The sequence below is a fragment of the Lissotriton vulgaris genome, chromosome 11 (assembly GCF_964263255.1).
Source record: "Lissotriton vulgaris chromosome 11, aLisVul1.2, whole genome shotgun sequence".
Lineage (NCBI taxonomy): Eukaryota > Metazoa > Chordata > Amphibia > Caudata > Salamandridae > Lissotriton > Lissotriton vulgaris.
Window position 1 is genome coordinate 297753640 of NC_141699.1, and position 17739 is coordinate 297771378.

The following is a 17739-nucleotide window of genomic DNA, read 5'->3' on the forward strand; positions in this document are numbered from 1 at the left end:
GAGAAATGCCAGCTTGAGGTAATTTCCTTTATTTACAGCACATCCATGCACTCACAGAACTACATACCAAAACCAGAATTTCTCATTTGCACTAGGCCAACACCTTGCACACAACAGGACTACAAACTCAGAGGGGGATGAGCACTGCCTTATCAACAGCATATCCATGGCACTGCCCTAATGCACATCAGAACAATTCCAAACAAATTATAACAGACATCAGACTAACACAAGCAGACTAAAACGATGCCTTATAATCGTCTGATTAAACTTCTCTAAATAACTGGTTGTTCAGGCCCGGCAATGAACAACCGTGAATGACAGCACACATAGATGGACATAATATACTACAAAGATCAGACATGAACCATTACCCAAGATGAACTTTTACTAAACAGTACATTAACCCCTTCGCAGCTGGGCAAATTCCATGCTGTGCTGGGGGGCAGGGGGGACGTGCACAGCGCCCCTGTGCTCATGACGAGGTCAGCTCGTCATGAGCCACGGTGGTCGTGTGCTCATGATGAGCTGAGCTCGTCATGACCACACCCGTTTCTTTAGAACGTTCGCACAGCAGGGGAATTAGCCCAGCGTGCAAGCGTTCAAAAGGCTCGTCATGACCACACGAGCAACGTGGCTCATGACGAGCTGAGCTCATCATGAGGTTCGAAGGGGTTAAAAAGAAGACTGCTCTTCTTGAACCAAACCGCCACAAGAGAAATTTTTTACTCCAGTCAACAACAATTCCACTGTAAACGGCACCCTGACTCCAATATACTGATACAACTGGCTGAAGTGCAATGTACAAATGCAGTTGACTAGTTTTCTTTTTGTTCACAGAATTAGATATGTATTACTAACCAGTTGAAGTAACTATTACACTCATACTCACTATGCAAGTGAACACTGATCTGGTGAACTATACACAAAAAACCTTGTCCAAGCTAAAGTAAAGAGGCTTAGGATGCAAGCACTGCTCCACATGCCAAACATGACAATACGGCGCCCTGGTATTGTTGGGGACTTTGTCATAGTTCAGAAAGAGGTTATGTTATGTTATGTTATGTTATGTTAAGGGGGTGCTTATAAAGCGCACTGTCACCGTGAGTTTCCTGGCGCTGATTGGATGCTGAAAGGGACAGAGGGACTTTAGCTAGATTGTGAAAAAAGCCAGGTTTTTATGAAATGCAAGAAGTGCAAGGCCAAGCAGCAGCTCACCACACGAGTTTGCTGCTCCCTTACTGGCCAACGACCTGGCAAACCTTCAGGTGGCGGATCATCATTTCATGCTTAAAGGAACGTCTGTCGGCAGCTCGATACACTAATCGCGCCACCTCAGAAAGGAAATAATGAACATGCACATTTGGCCTCCTCCTCAGCTGACCATACTGCTTTTGCAAACTGCTTGCTTCACTGTAACCTTTAGGTCACCTGACTCTCAGACAATCCTAATCCTTTCTCTTAGAGCACTCTAAAGCGCCCTCCGCACTGCACTAGGGCTGCGCAAATAATTTTTAAAAATCCAACGCTAAAATAGATTGTTACATTTAAGAGTAGTAACTCCGCTTCAAAAGAATTGAACACTCTGAGGTAGGGCAGTCAACTGTAGTTTTTACTGGCTGCACAACAAATCCCTAATACTGCTTGACACTCAAACTCAGAAGACAGAACTGCTATGGGTCATGTCCATCACACACTAGTGTACCAGTCCACAACAAACTACCCATCACTAACTGAACGAGAATAGAATAAATGAACAGATCTGCCACATGCCTCAGACTTTATTTAGTCCACCACTGTAGGTACAACCCAACAAGCTACAAAACTTTGACCACTTCTTGAATTTTCTCAATGACAAAAGGATATGGGATGTCAACAAAGTCTATCACAGTTGACCCCTCCACCATTTCACACTCCAACATATGCCTGCTCAAATAGATCTCAAAATGGACAACCCAGTGAAGTGACCTGCTAAGTGGACTAGGATCATAAAAATACCATAAAATGGGCTGCAGAGCTCTTCTAAGCTGCCAGCTTACTGAAAACCATAAGCTATGCGCCTGTCTCTCACAATCCTTCACCCATCACACTGCGAAGTGCTGCGACCCATAACACAAGAACCACAACTCATGATCACACACAACAAGAAACCACTTTCTACACAGGATCAAGACAATGCATCCAACCACAAACCCTACACGGCAAGTGCTTCAGCTCCCCACAGAGATAATAAGCACTATATAAATGTTGCCATACAACACACGGAGAATGGAGTAGGTTGCGCTGTCAGCATACACAGAAAATGAAGTAAGCAGCACTGTCTGTGTACACTAGAAATGGAACACGCTGCAATCTTGGCATACACTGGGAATACAGTACGTTCCACTGTTAGAATACACACAGACTGAAGCACATTGTACTGTCTGTATACAAAGGTAATGGAATTGGCCGCACTATCAGCATACAAGCGGGAAGCAGTAGGTAGCACTGTCTATTTACACAGAGAATGTGGTGGGGGTGAAGTGTCTGTTTAAACCAAGAATGAGTAGTTTGCACTATTATCATTTGATAATCGAGGAAAGGGGAGGAGAGAAAGCAAGTAGGAACATCCTACAACCTCTTTCTAAACATAGATACTCTTGTAAGCTTTAGGATACGCAGATAGGTACTGTTATTTTCAGAAAGAAAGCCCTTACCCACCAAATGGGTGGCATGCTTCATCACTGGCCTCCTGGCACCAGTCATTATGATCCAGGTGCAAGCTACTCCAGCCAGCAAGCTAAGGCAATGTCCTTCTGTATTAAAGTCTCCAAGATCCCCTCTATAGCCGGATTGCTGGTCTATAGACCCCCGAATGCCCAAGGGCTGAAGCTGTATGACACCATCGCTGACCTCTCACTGAAGTATACTAACTTCACAGTCATTAATGACTTTAATGGACAAGGAGTACTGTCACTTAGCGGTTCAACTGGTTGATATCCTTAAAGGGTTAAACTTGATCCAAACGATATTGCTTCCCACTCATGTGGCTGGCCATACGCTGGATCTACTCTTCACTAATGAGCAAGCGCTACAGGTAGAGGATCCATCACCCGTGACCTGGTCGGATCATTGGCTAGTCCCATTTAAACTAACTTGGGCTGCCTGTAATAATCAGGTTAGATCAGCGTTTAAGGAAAGGAGAAAGTATCACCTGAATCTATGGGTTGGGAGTTACAGAATACTCCCCCTAAGCTTACAGGTGACTCGAGCCATGACGCTTCAGTCTTCAACGGTTGGGTCGTTTCAACCCTTGACAGAGTAGCCCCAACTAAGACCATGAAATTGGCCAGGAGTAAACCTTTGGCCCCCTGATTTACAAGTGAACATCGCACAGAGAAAAGCCTATTAAGAGGCTGGAGTGTGCTTGGCGAAAAAACTATGAGCCAGAGGCCAAGTGCACTTAAAAAGTAGAACAAAGCAAATTTCACAGCCTAAAATGTAAACTCATCAGGGACTACAAGGCCCAAAGCAGATTAGGTCATCTGACAACTCCGCAAAATACGTTTTTAAGATAGTCCAGGGTTTTATTAAACCTCAAGCCCTGAAAAGTACTATTTCCACCCTCAGAGGCTCTCTGGGAAGATTTAGCCACCTTCTTCCAGAACACAATTCTAGCTATTTAGTCCTCCTTTCCATCTTTGGGACCGCCAGATTTGTTAACACATATCCCACAACACCTGGGCATGTGGTCTGCTTTCAGCCCTTTTTGCCTGGAGGCATCCCTGGTGGAATTGAATAAAACAGAATCAGGCTTTCAGTCTGAACCCTGCTTCTTCAAGCTACTAGCCCCCTGGTTTAACCCTATACTGAACTCCATCTGGAATGCCTCAGAGACTGGGGTCTATCCAACCAGTAGGAAAAAAGCTTATGTCCAGCCAATCCTCAAAAAAAGAGGGTGCTGACCCAGCAGAGCTTAAACATTTTAGGGCAATTTCTCTTCTCCCAGTGCTGGATAAAATTCTTGAAAAGGAATTTCAGAGACAACTTTCGGACTTCCTTGAGTAGAATAACCATCTGCAAGACTCTCAGTCAGGATTTAGATTGGGCTATAGCACGGAGACTGCGCTACTTAAAGTTGCAGAGTCTATCTGTGAAACTTTAGACCAGGGCAGCTGCGCGATGCTGGTGCTGTTGGACGTGTCCACAGCTTTTGACACAGTATCACAAAGGATTCTCCTAAATAGACTAACATCTATGAGTGACAGGAACTGTCTTGGCATGGTTCCACTCATTTCTTGAGGTTCGCTCACAACTAATGACTCTCCACGCCCAAGTCTCTAGGTCCAGCCCCCTCATGTGTGTTGTCCCTCAAGGCTCGGCCTGGAGTTCAACGCTTTTTAATGTTTATCTTACTCCCCAGCAATTGTTGAGCAATGTGGAGTAAAAGTTATCACGTATGCCAAAGACACGCAACTAGTGTTTTCTTTTAGGGAACACAACGAGACCTCTTTCGCCAATTTTAAGCAGTGGCTTCCCAATATCTCGTCGTGGATGACAGATAGCTGCCTAAAATTAAATACCGACAAAACTGAGGTCCTGTTTTTTTAACCAATCCACTCCCCTCTGTCTGTACTTTAGTGGACATCCGAGCTAAATCCACCTCCGCTGCCAGTTGCCTCTGCCAGGAATCTAGAGTTTAAGTTTGATTCTCAACTTACTGGCAAGGCGCAAATTGATCATGTCTCCTCTCCATCTTTTTGGAAGCTGAAGGTTCAGTGGAGATTCCTTCACTTCCTGCCTGTGAATTGTAGGAAGACTGTGGTGCCTGCATTAGCCACTTCTCAGCTCTACTAACAGTCTCTACTTTGGTCTCCCCAAGTACCTGCTCAGGAGGTTACAGATTATTCAAAACGCAGCAGCCAGGCTCATTAGGAATGTGCCACTGCGACATCACATTACCTCCCATTTGCGCAGTTTACATTGCCTGTAAAAAGAAGAATAGATTTTAAGGCACTGACCTTAGCGCATACAGCAGTTAGAGATACTGGCCCACAATATCTGAAGCGGAGACTACAGAAATACAGCCAGACCAGAATACTCAGATCAAATTACCAGAACCTGCTGGTGATCCCCCGTTTTGCTGTGCCTTTTCGGTGAAAACCGCTAAATTATGGAACTCTATGCCTGACCATCTGAGTAAGATCAAGTCGGAGGTTATGTTTAGGAAAACCCTAAAAACATGGCTTTTCGGCCTTCCCTAGAGTTCATTGCCTAGTTCTCTTATTATCCTCAGGTTGGACGCATTGCTAGCGCCGGGACACTTCCAGTGGAGGTAGCCGTGCGCTCTACAAGCCTCAATAATAAAACTACCTTAATTTAGGGAAGATGAATTCTTCTTGAGGTTGGTATCAAGGTGGTGCTAATATGATGAATACCTGTCAGTGTTTGGATAAAGGACCAAGTTGCAGAGGGGATTCCCCTGTATCATAATGACCGGTGCCAGGAGCAGCCCAATGATTAAGTATGCCCATAGCTAACAAGATGAACTAAAAGTAGTTTGCATTACTGGCAGATGGTCACATACAACCCACACACACCGACCCGAAGTTCCCTAGGCACACACAGCATTTTTATTGGCACCTGCAGAGCATGTTTCCCTGTCCGACACAGAAAGGCCATGAGTAGTACAAGCCTCACTCACACACAACATGGACCTTGCTGCACTCTGCTCCTGCAGTGACGATTCAGATGCTCCGTCCATCACCACCCCCTTTTGTACCGCTTTTGGCCGCCATAAGTGTGGCAGGGTATGCTCAGACGTGAGTCACTTGCTCACTTTGCCACTGGATTCAAGCAAGCCGGGCTGAAGACGGCTGGAATGCCAGAAACCGGTCCTCGGAAGCTTGTTCCCGGTCCAGGGAAGACATGGCTTGGCAGTTCGGGCTGGACTGTTCCCATGAGGCACAGGGTCAGACTGATTTGCATATAGGCATGTCTGAACTGGGGTGGCAGAGTGGGGTAAAGGGTGATGGATTTACCCCAGTTCTTTTGATTGGGTGTGAGTGTTTGATTGATTCAGATGCTCCGTCCATCACCACCCCCTTTTGTACCGCCTGCAGTGACGAAGGCAGTGGCAGATGATGATGTTGGAACAGCCGAGCAGTAGGGACAAGACTGGGCGTGCCAAGCAAACCCTGGAGCCAAGTGTGACCATCCTGCACTGCCCGTCCCAGCTGCCCAGTGACCTTCCGTGGTTGGCGCACTCGGGCGCAGTTCAGTGGTCGGGATCGGCAGGGCACGTCGTGCCCCTACTTCTTTCATTTAACTGATTCCGTTCCCCTACTTTTTTCGTTAAACTCATCCCAGGGCCAGAAATAGCCACGGTCCGAGGATAAGGCTTGCCGTTCGTGGCAGGTCGGGGAGGCAGGACTGGCAGAGAAGGAAAAGGACACTGTTTCTTCCTTCCTGCCCCCGCCCCCACCATCACCCCCATCGTGCGAGGCAGCCCGGGCACACACACAGCAGCACACCCGAGCACTTCACAGGTGTTTGAAAGGCCAATTACGTGTTAACGAGGCTTTGTTGCTTTTCACCCCTTCTTGAGCCCCTGCATCGTCACTCTGCATATTGCTGAAAGAGTCGGCTCTATCCCCTCCCCCCCCCCCCCGAAATTTTTCGTAGCTCCCCTAACCCCTACCCCCCTGCATTTGGCTCCAGTTGTGCCTCTGCTGGCCAAAGAAGGCAACAATAAAGATGTAATGATAACTTCGGTGATTCATTTCCTTCCTAAGGAGAGATGCAGTGTCCACTTCCCCTGCTCTGCAGCTGCCCACCACCCCCAGGAGCTGCCCACTCCCACTTTCTTACTCTGTTCCACTCTCTGTCCTGCTCCTCCTCACTTATTGAAACTATTCCATTACAAATTCTTGTTTGAGGTAGTATCCCGTCGTCAAACTTTAAATAAGCCCATCGCATATTTAGCTATACCAGACTTTTTGTCATGAAACACTAATGAATCGGTGTCTTTTTTCCCAATTTCAGTGGTTTTATTTAATCAACCTTAGAGGGATGAAAAGCTGTGCTGGCCACTGTGACACAGGAGTCTATGGGTTTTAACTGCTTTATAGATCTCCTCAATAGAATCATTCCTTCACTCAGCTATTGTAATGATTGTATGAGACGCCAGATGCATCAGATTGTAAGATATCTCAGTGGGTTAAGGGACTTGCTGCAGCGATCCATGTGTAACCAAAGTCACTGCTTTCTTTCAAACTAATGGAATAGCTCAGTTGGTCAGTGTGTTTGATGCAATGCACTGGCCGTGATCTGTAGGTCACATGTTTGAATCTTAGAGTGCTATGTGGGCTCAAACTTACGTTTGAGATTTAGTGACCACCTGTAGGGCATAGGTTCTGTTACTGATAAGAAAGCGAAGTGGGTTATGCACATGCTACAATCATCTGATTGTCGGGTCCGTAGCATACACTTGAACCCCTGCAGGGCCAACTCGTGTTTTCATTCTTCTGAAGGCGATCAAATGAGTACCTTTGGGATGTAACTAACGCAGTATTTAACGCTAATTAAAGGGTAGTTAACAATTACTTTTATGTTTTATGCCAAATATGTGGACATTATTGGCTGAATGTTCCCATGCACTTCAAATATATGAAATATATTGTCCATTCAGGAGACCTGTTTTCCGTACCTACTGCTCTAGAGGTGAACTGCAGCACATTTTATTTTTGTATGTCAACCAGCAGAAATACTATGCTTGCCTGTTCAGAGGGCTGGAGCACGGAGACACAGCTCTGTTGGGCTCTAGTTGATGTGTGCTCTTGTGGTGCAGCCACCGACCTCCCACCCCAACTCCCAGGATACTTAAGTGCCTAAGATAAAATTGGCACTGTGAGTCCTCGGGTCAGTAGTTACTGAGAGGGCTGGGCCAGCTCTCTGCACTACTCCCTTTTGGACTGGGCAACCTTTGGTTGAGCAGGAGAAGGGGTAGATCTGCCTATGATGGCGAGAGGGAGTAAATTGGTGATACACGCTTCCTAGGGCTGTGCAGCATGGGGCCACCAGCTAGACTCAGCCTCAGAAACATTTCCACTCCTTTCAGTCAGATCACTGAATGCCTGCCCACTCCCGTTTGTGTAACAGACTAACATATCCAACACTCAAATTAATTTCATATTTCACTATACTAATTCACCACTAATCTTTTATGGGTTCCGGCGTAGCGCGCTAGTCACTGAAAAAGCGCTTCAACACCCCATTCAGGGGTAGCAAGCACTATATAAAGGCAAACCTTTTTCCCTCTATCCCTACACTATCCTTCTTGATCCAAATAACTGACTAACATATCCGCCACTCAGATTATTTTTCATATTTCACTATACTAATTCACTGTTAATCCTTTATGGGTCCCGAAGTACTGTACTACTCACAGAAAAAGTGCTTAGATGCCACATCAGGGGTAGTACGGGCTATAAAAAATGCAATTACAATACAATAAAAGATAGAGAGGGCTCAAAATGGCCAGATTGATTTTATTCACCAAAACATTAACTCCACTTTACTAAGTTTGCCAGTGAAGCGCTGCTTGTTTTCTTGTCTTTCTTTGAACATTGTTTTCCATGGGTGGAGAAGGGCACCATTCCTGGAGGTACTGGGTGCGTTATGTTTGCAAGTATATTATGTTTCTAAAATCACAATAAAAATATAAGGATAACTCCGGTGATTAATGTTCTTCCTAGAGCGAGATGGAGTTTTGTCAAGGGGAAGTTTTGTCTTGTGGAAAGGTAGCGCAGAGGGTTAATGTGCCTGCTGCAAAGAACATGCACCATGCAGATCATAAAGTGCACATAATGTAAACAGGTCAGTGGGTTACTGCTTTTGTCAGAGAGATCCTTTTCTTGCTTGCAGTTTATAAGTCAACATCCTAACATAGGATATTGAGCTATTAACTGTCATCTAAGAGTTGCAATCAAATTGCAAGGTATAAATTAGAGTTATGTCCCCCCCCGCCCCCCCCCCCCCCAGTCTTTAATTATCCTAATGTTGCAAAGGTTGTTGATAAGGATAAAATCAATTCTGAATATTAAAGAAAACCCCCAACCATGGTATTACGTTCTAAATTCAGAGTTTGTGTTTCTCCAGACCAATCACTATTAAACCATACTGCTTACTAGTATAGTGTCATGTGACTCCTTCACCTTGTAGTACTTTTTCCTATGTATTTCCTATAGAGTGATTTACACACATATGATTGATTGTGTGTAGTGTGTGTGATGTAAAGTGTTCTGACACCCTAACTTGTATCAGTGACGCTGTAAATCTAATCAAATGCATCTGAGCGAGACAGTGGTTATGAAGACTCGAGGGGCACTGTTGAAGGGTGGTAGTGAGGGAATCCATGGCGGAGGGGGTCAGTTCAATTCATAAAGCTTTATTCGGAACATAAAAAACATGTCCATAAAAGCACATACAGTTACAAATACAAACATTTCATTAAAAAAAGTAACACATAATACATATATTATCCAGAGGGGGGTGGAATAAATATTTAAAATGATTAAAAACACATACTTTTCCTGGCGCTAATTGCCTTACGCAGGAAAGTAGCAGTAAAAAAGCAAATGTCCGGATGGTGCAGATTAAGAAGCAGTTTCATAGAGTACGTAATCGTTCTTACTCCAAATCTTTTCAAGATAGGCTTTAGGAAGATTTTCCGTAGTTCATTATACAATTGGCATGATAAAAGAAAGTGCGTAGTGCTTTGTTCCGCATTATTATCACATGCAGTGTCCGTTAGGACGCATTTTTACATTAGGGCACGCAACAAGATAATGTACTATTCCCATCCTCATTCTGGTTAGTACAAACTGGTGCGAAACTGGTTACCTGTGTCAAGTATGGATGAAATCCAATAAAGTCGTTCATGCTATTGTACAGTTTACATGTGGATAATTTAGATTCCTCCAAAAAATGCCTCTCGTTACAATAATTCAAAAAGGTAATTTTCAAATTTGATTTAGAGATATCATTGGCACAATATTGGTCATTGATCATATTAAACCCAAAAACCTTTTGGAAACATTCAATAATATATTTAATCCAAGGGATCTTTAAATGCTGGTCCAAAGTCATTGGGGGGCACCAACAAACATTATCACACAGGGTTCCACAGTGTTAAAGCCGACCTTGCCCTTGAGACCAGTCTGCTGCAGCCATTGGTACCGCCATTGGCCTTGTTTCAGCAGTAGTAGGTGCAACTCACCAGGGGTCAGCGATGCAGGATTTGCACGTACACCAAACTTAGTTCACAAACTTCACGGTCTCGCTGCTTCATGCACAAACACTTTAAACATGTGCTAGCTGCTCTGGGGCCACTGGAATTATGTAGCAATGGAAGACAAATTTATTCTGCAGTGTTGACTAAATTATGCAGCAAAAAAAAGCTGCAACGTAATGCTGTATATTTTCTGATACTTTATTATTTTTACACATACTAACAGTCTGCAAAGATTTTGCCTTATTAGTCGCAGTGCATCATACAAATGTAGCACTGAGAAGCGTGATCAGTCAACCTTTGCAAAGGGCTGTCCACTTCACAGAAACACAAGTCACGTTTGTTTGTAACTTTTGATCCGTTTGAACTACAAACAATTTATTAGTTAAAATTGTGACAATATGCAGCAGGTGATGCATTATGTGGCAAATATTGCAAAGCCATAATTGTATAGAAAACATTTGCAAACTAGGATATTTTGTCATTCATGTTTGAACTAGTCTTGTGGAAAAAGGGAGAAGTGCTAACGACAGAAACTCCATGGCTCGGAGACAAATGGCTTGTGATTTCACTTTTAAGCATATTTGGGACATTCTGTGATTGGAAACAAATCCTACTTTGTGAATGTATTTTAATGTCAATAACTCATATTAAACCTTAAATAAATGTGCATCTATTGGCTGAGTTAAATAACGTAATAAGCTGTAGCTGGGTAGCCATATGCCAAACAAAGACAAAACATTTGAATGATTTGCTATTTATGGCCACACCTCTGACTCCGCCCATTGACCCAAGCCTTGGGTTGTTCCCGCCCCCTGATCTCCGCCCACAGTTCCCCTACTTTTTTTCCCCCACTTCGACCACTGGCGCAGTTAATAAAAGGAGCAGGAGCGAGGGGGTTATAACTAAACAGACGGGCAGCGGCTGGACAACAGACATCTTACTCTACGGCCTCGATCCCGCTGTACTCAGATTCCAGGCGACAAAGAACAAAAGAAGTGTAGGGTTCAGGAAGAGGTTTACTCTGGGGGCAGAAACGGAAGAACTGGACCGGCGCTGAGCGAAGGCCAGGCCTCTGCATTCCTCACACGTTTCGGCCATGCGTGGAGGTGAGGGCGGGAGTGTCACGCGCAGGGAGGGTGGCTGCTCAGATCATTGCAGCCTGCAGGGGCGACCGCCATTGGAATTAGGCGGTGAGGTGATCTCCTGAGGCTAACTTTGCTGCAGTTCGAACACAGAAGGTGGTATTGGCAGCTTCAGTTCTCCAGGGTGCTTTGTTTTTATTTGTACTGTGGCTAAATTCAGCGATCTCAGCCATAGTTAATCGTAAGTAGCCTCTTCACACGAAGTATAATCTTTGATTTGGCAAAGTAACTTTTTATGTGCAGTGCATAAATGGAAACCAACAAATATACGCTTTATACTGCAGAGAGGGGTGGGAGGCTATTTGAAGTACTTTGCATTTGAAGGTGGTAATGACTTTCACTAACCACACTCAATGGTACTCGTTTTATGACCATCAGAAGAATTTTTTTTTTTTTTTTTTTCAAATGGAGTTGGCCTTGGCAAAATTCAACCCTTTAACGTGCAGGTTATACAAAGAACGTGGCAGTAACCTCTCAACGAAATAAGGCCTATACAACATACAAAATATAAGCATCAAGTGCAGAAGTTTCTATGACACATGCTGTCCTACATGCCACCAAGTTTGTATTTGGGCGGGGTGGAGTTGAATGATTAAACCTGTGTGGCTGCAGGTCACTTGGGCTCTGATTTTGGCTCCCGCAGTTAGCACTTTTTGAATAGTAGTGCTATGTATACAACAAGGTACCACATACAACAAACAGCTCAATACAATAAGAAACTACCCCAAACAAACACATATTAGACAAACTACGAAAACAATTCAAGGAAAAGAAAGCATCCTGTTTTCTGCATCAATTGATAAGAATGACATCCACAGTAACAATCTTAAGGAGCCATGTGCGGAAACAGCAGCGTTCTCATAAACAGTCAACGTTTAAAGACATTGAAAAGAGTGTTTTAAATAACAAATCTCTTTTAGTGCACTACTAGGCCAGTCTAGATAGGTAAAGTATGTATATCTTCAGATACATTAAGTCTTCGGCCATAAAGAACACCCACCAACAGCAAGATATTCTCTTCAGATAACTTCCACAACAACATATTCCGAGCACTAGCGACACTCACCTCACTGCATAAAACATCACATCTCAAGGCTCAAAAGGTCAAGTATGGAAGATCTACACACAAGATCATACAGTGTGTGCACTCCTGTAACCACACACAGACACTCACGCACAGCATATACCACATCTAGAGTAAACCTTAAGTGTGGCAGAATAAAAACAGAGTGTGCACACAAACTAACGGAGTACAAATCAAAAGAAGAATATACAGTACTCTAACGACAGTAAACAATAGCCGTACAACGCAGCTACACTCCCTCGATGTACCATTGGCACTCATTTGACCTTATCTTTAATCACTCAGCAAAGTAGCCTGCACCCAGAAAGCACTGAACAAAACAAATAGGTAATATAAGAGGGAGGGAGTATTCCTATAGGAACACTAAACACAAGCCCACAGCATCGCATCACTGGTGAATCCTATGCAAAACAGCAGCAAATGCAGCTTGCACACACTCGAGCATCACCAGAGTGCCTAATCAGCAAATACTCTCAGCCACAGAATAGGATTAAAAACAAGAAGGTCACACTAGACATGGAGCCACACCTCGCACGGTGCGATGTCCAGAGTACCAATCGATCGCTATAATTCGGCATTTAAAGCAACCCACAGTAGCTGCAGTGACATCAAATCACGAAACCAAGTAGCATGCCACTCGTATCATACCTTCAGGCTGTTCCTCAATTCCAGCAACGTTACCAAGTCATCGTGATCTCGATTTACGAAGTCTTTTCTATTCTTGTTATTTGTTCACTTTTCAGACTATCAGGGAGACGAACCAGGCCAGAATTGTTCTGGCATGTTAAGTAAAAGGTCTCTGAGCCCTTTCAGTACCTAAGCAGCATAAAACCTCTCGTTCTACAGGCCAGCCCTCACCAGCTTCACATCGCCCTTCATCAGAAAACTTCTCTAAATAGAGAATGTCCTTCTCCGCTTGGAGGCACTGTGCCGTTTAAGACCTGGTGGCTCACGCAAACCCTCACACAAAACCACTAGGCAGGTGGACAGCTGTGCTTGTTAATTTAGTTTCAGGAGGTGGACGTCATAATCAAAGAAAAAAAGACTCCATCCGCTCCCACCAGGAGCACACAGCTCGTCAGATCGTTCCTGTTCCCGGAGACTCACGAGCCTGTACTTGAGGCTAGTTGATGTTTAACAGAGATGGGTCTCCATGTTTTAGTTTCTTTAACCTTAAGTCAGATTTGGAGTTACAGCACACATTGCTCGAAGGTCATAAAGACCCCTGCTGTAGGCAAGTACATAGTCACATTCAATAGGAACCGGTGGATGAATCCTCAGATTTATACATGCTGTAATGACACCCAACCAGGAGTAGGCGCTACTTCCTGCTAAACCTACTGTCAAATGGTTTCTGACTGGAAAGGGCATCCTCAACATTCAATAAAAAAATACATCTTCATGATGAGGAAGCAAATATGGAGCGCGCGCGCACACACCAACAAAGAGGATAGTGGAGAGTCCCCTACATCTCTTTTTTACCATTCTACTTTTGCAGTCTTTTACCCGATTTCGACAGTCAAATTCATTGACCCTATAGCTTTTGGTCACATCTTTCACCTTAGTGGCTCAACAAAAATGTAGGCAGCTCTGGTCTTCTGCTTGATGGTGTGTGTTCTAATCTCACTTTTACAACATACACCTTTCAGGTTTGGGAAAACTAACTGAAACATAATATTCTATAGTAATAAAAACAAACTGATCGCATTAACTTACTTGATCCATAATGCAGTCTTAAAAGAAATGGTCAATGAACCAACATAGAAGCTGTTGCAGGTCATGAAACAGTTAGCAAGTGCTATAATATTATGAAGTGCTTTCAAGCAGAGGCATGGCAGAAAGCTGCATAAGACGGTCCCATTCTGAAAACTTGCCATATAAACAAGTTACTTGCTTTTGGCATATTTTTTCCAGGGATAATCTGATTGCAGATTACTTGCCTTCTTAATCCTTCAATTGTGAGAATGGATTTGGAACTTTTTATGTTTTTTACAGCTTTCACCTACGGGTCGGTGGTGTCACGCCTCTCAAAGTGCCCATGCAGAGCGGTATATATGCACCATCCTGTTTGCTGATGAACAGTTCATTAAAAAATAACTTGGGTACCCTCAGACAAAAATCAATAATCAGTGTGCTGAATCTAAAACTGGGATATTATGAAGTTCCCAGAACAAGGGGGAAGGTGGAACGGTGGAGAAGCTGCCGTCCGATATAGTATCTACCAGAAAGATCATTTCTGAGGGTAACTGACTTTCTTCTTAATACTTCTAAATGCAGTTAGCTCACCTTTTAAGAGATTCAAACGCAGTGATTTCCAAAAAGGTTAAAGATCTATGGAGTTGACTTCTTACCAGGAAACCCAGCAGGACTGGCAGGCAAAACAACCACTCCTGCATACCAGATAGTCAAGGATGCAATGTCTTGCAAAGGTGCGACTGGTAGCCCAAGCAGCAGCATGGAAGATGTCAAACAGCACAGCACCCTTAGCCAAGGGCATAGTAGCTGCCTTAGCCCCGGTGGAAAAAGAGGCTCCTTCTTGCTATTGTACAGCACATTTTTATGCAGAGAACAATCCAGAAAGGTGGGTCATCCACTCAGTGCTCCGCAGTCCAACCCATATAAATAGCTAAGGGCTTGCTTGGGGACCAATCAATGAAGCCTCTCCTCTTTCACAGAGATGAGGCGGACGCAAGAAAACAGGGAGCCTGATGGATTACCCCACATGGAAAGACAACACCACCTTCTGTAGAAAGTATGCATAACTCCGAAGCACCAAGTTGTATGGAGAGAAGATAGAGTACTTGGGTGCAAAGACAGCACTGACACAATGCAGAAGTAATCACCATGAGGAAGACTGTCTTAAAAGGACAGAAGCCTACATGAACAGCAGTGCAAAAGGTCAAGAGGCATGCACATGAAGACTGTAAGGACCAAGTAAGTTAAGGTTCCAGTGTGGCATAGGAAAAATGTGCAGGATGAAACATATGCAAGCCCTCAGAAAAATGCATCACAGCTGGTGACTTAAACAAGGAAGAGCGATCAGGGATAGGCAGCACATACAAAATTGTCAACAAGTAAACTTTAACGGTACCCACAGCAAGACGAGGCTTGGTTAAAGATATAACGAACATCATATAAGCTTAGCATGATGCGGAACAACCGGATGGTCCTCACACCCTCCACAAACTTTGCTGTGTGTTCCAAATATATCAACTTAGTGGCCAGGCAAAGTGCGGCCAAAATCACATGCACCACATCTGCAGGTAGGTCATAACCACTCAGCTAATTCTGCTCAAGCTCCACGCATTAAGGTGTAGGTTGTACAGGTTCGGATGAAGAACCCTGACCTGTTTGTGACAGGAGGTCCTCTACAAGAGAAGGCAGAAGAGAGGGGAAATGAACAGACTCCGCAGTTTAGAGTTCCAGACTCCCAATCCCAGTCTGTGACCAACAAGAAGAACTGAGCTCAGTCCCTTCAGAACTGGGGAAGCAACAGGAGGCGGAACCAAAGAAAAGACAGTTCAATGGAAGGTGGGGCGTATCTCAAAGGGTGCCTCAAAATAGAAAACTCCATGGCAACATAGCACAAAACTGAGCAGTCTCAGCGGCGGTGAAATGAACCACCTCAGGCACATACCAGGCAAATACACCTTGAATCCCCTTCAGTTGCTTCTAGATGAGGTCCTCTACCCTGGCATTGAGGAATGTCAGGTGACCGACTGCTGCGGGAATCCCTTGAAGGTCCAGCCATTTCTAAAGTCTCAGAGCCGCCTAGCACAGCACACATAACCCCATTCTGTCCTGTTTGTTGCAGCACCACAAGGTGGTCATGTTATCTGTCATAAGCTGAACAGGCTTGCCTTTTAACAAAGGCCTTGGAGGCGAGCCAGGTGGTACACAGCTCCAGCAAGCGGATATGGTGCCTCTGTTCCACTGAAGACCAGAGGACTTTGATCTCCACTTCGCCCATTTGACTACCCCAGCCCAGAGAGGATTCATCCATTACCACTGTGGAAAAAATGGCTGGGGAAAGAAAACTGTCTGCATCACATCAGGCTGGCGTTCATCATCCACTATCGAAGATACTGGACAGTCTCGAACAAAATATGGACGCTGTCAGAGACATCCCAGTGCTGTGTACACGGAAAATGAAGGTTCCACTAAAGAGCGGACATGTACCAACAGGAAAGAGGCACCAGCATGATGCAGAAGGCCAAAAACCCTCAAAATGGTCCAGGCCAAACACAGGACTTAACTTAAAACATTGGCATTACATCCAGACTGTCCTGGATGCGTTGCAACAAGGCTTTGAAAGCTACCATATACAACCTGGCCCGGCCCATATACAGGGAATCGTCTGGGTTGTCTATAGACAGGATTTTTGCTTCATTTACAAAGAGCTACAGGGAGGACAGCAATGAACCACTGTCTCCAGGTGGTCTGCAACTGTGGAGACACCAACTTCAACAGACCGTAATCAAGGTACAGAAAGACATGTACTTCCTACTTGAGAAGAGGGTATCAGGACTACTGCCATCACCTTCGTGAACACCCACAGGGGATGGGGGGGGGGGTTGCTGAGATGAGGTCGAATGGTATAACTGAACTTAAAATCTTTCTGACCCCACCACAAAGTAGAGGAAATACATGTGGGACTGCAGGAAGAGCATGTGAAATGCAAGTTCAAGGACAATATCCAATCCCAAGATCTAAAGCAGAGAGAACGTGGGTCAGAGGGAGCATGAACAATAGTTACTTACCTGTAATCTGTGGTTCTCCAGTATTGGTGTCTTTCATAGATTCACATGCCTGAATCATTCCCCGTCGTCGGAGTGGGAGCCCACGGTACATAAAAAAGTAGTGAAATATACCCTTAGTACATAAGAGATAACAATATACCCAACCAGGAAGTAAAGTAGCCCTAGCTACAGTAAAAGAAACTTCCACATTAGAACCTGTCCATGTCATTATGTATGGACCAAACTGCAGCCAATCAGGCCACAGCTCCCACCAGCAAGCTCTCCCCAGAGACCCAGGCTCTCAGATTTTTGTAGCACCGGAGTGTACCGGAATAAGTATAGAAGAAAAAAGCCAAGTGAGCCTCTGAGGGGAGGTGGGTGGGTGCATGTGAATCTATGAAAGACACCAATACTGGAGAACCACAGATTACAGGTAAGTAACTATTGTTCTTCTCCAGTATTAGGGGTGTCTTTCATAGATTCACATGCCTGAATCAGAGT

The 17739-nt window shown here is 44.5% G+C and overlaps 1 protein-coding gene across 1 annotated transcript in view; it reads right to left on the bottom strand.

Moving 5' to 3' along the window:
• Window positions 1-17739, bottom strand: part of MED13L (mediator complex subunit 13L) — a 1083173-nt gene that overhangs the window by 837780 nt on the left and 227654 nt on the right. The window lies entirely within an intron of this gene.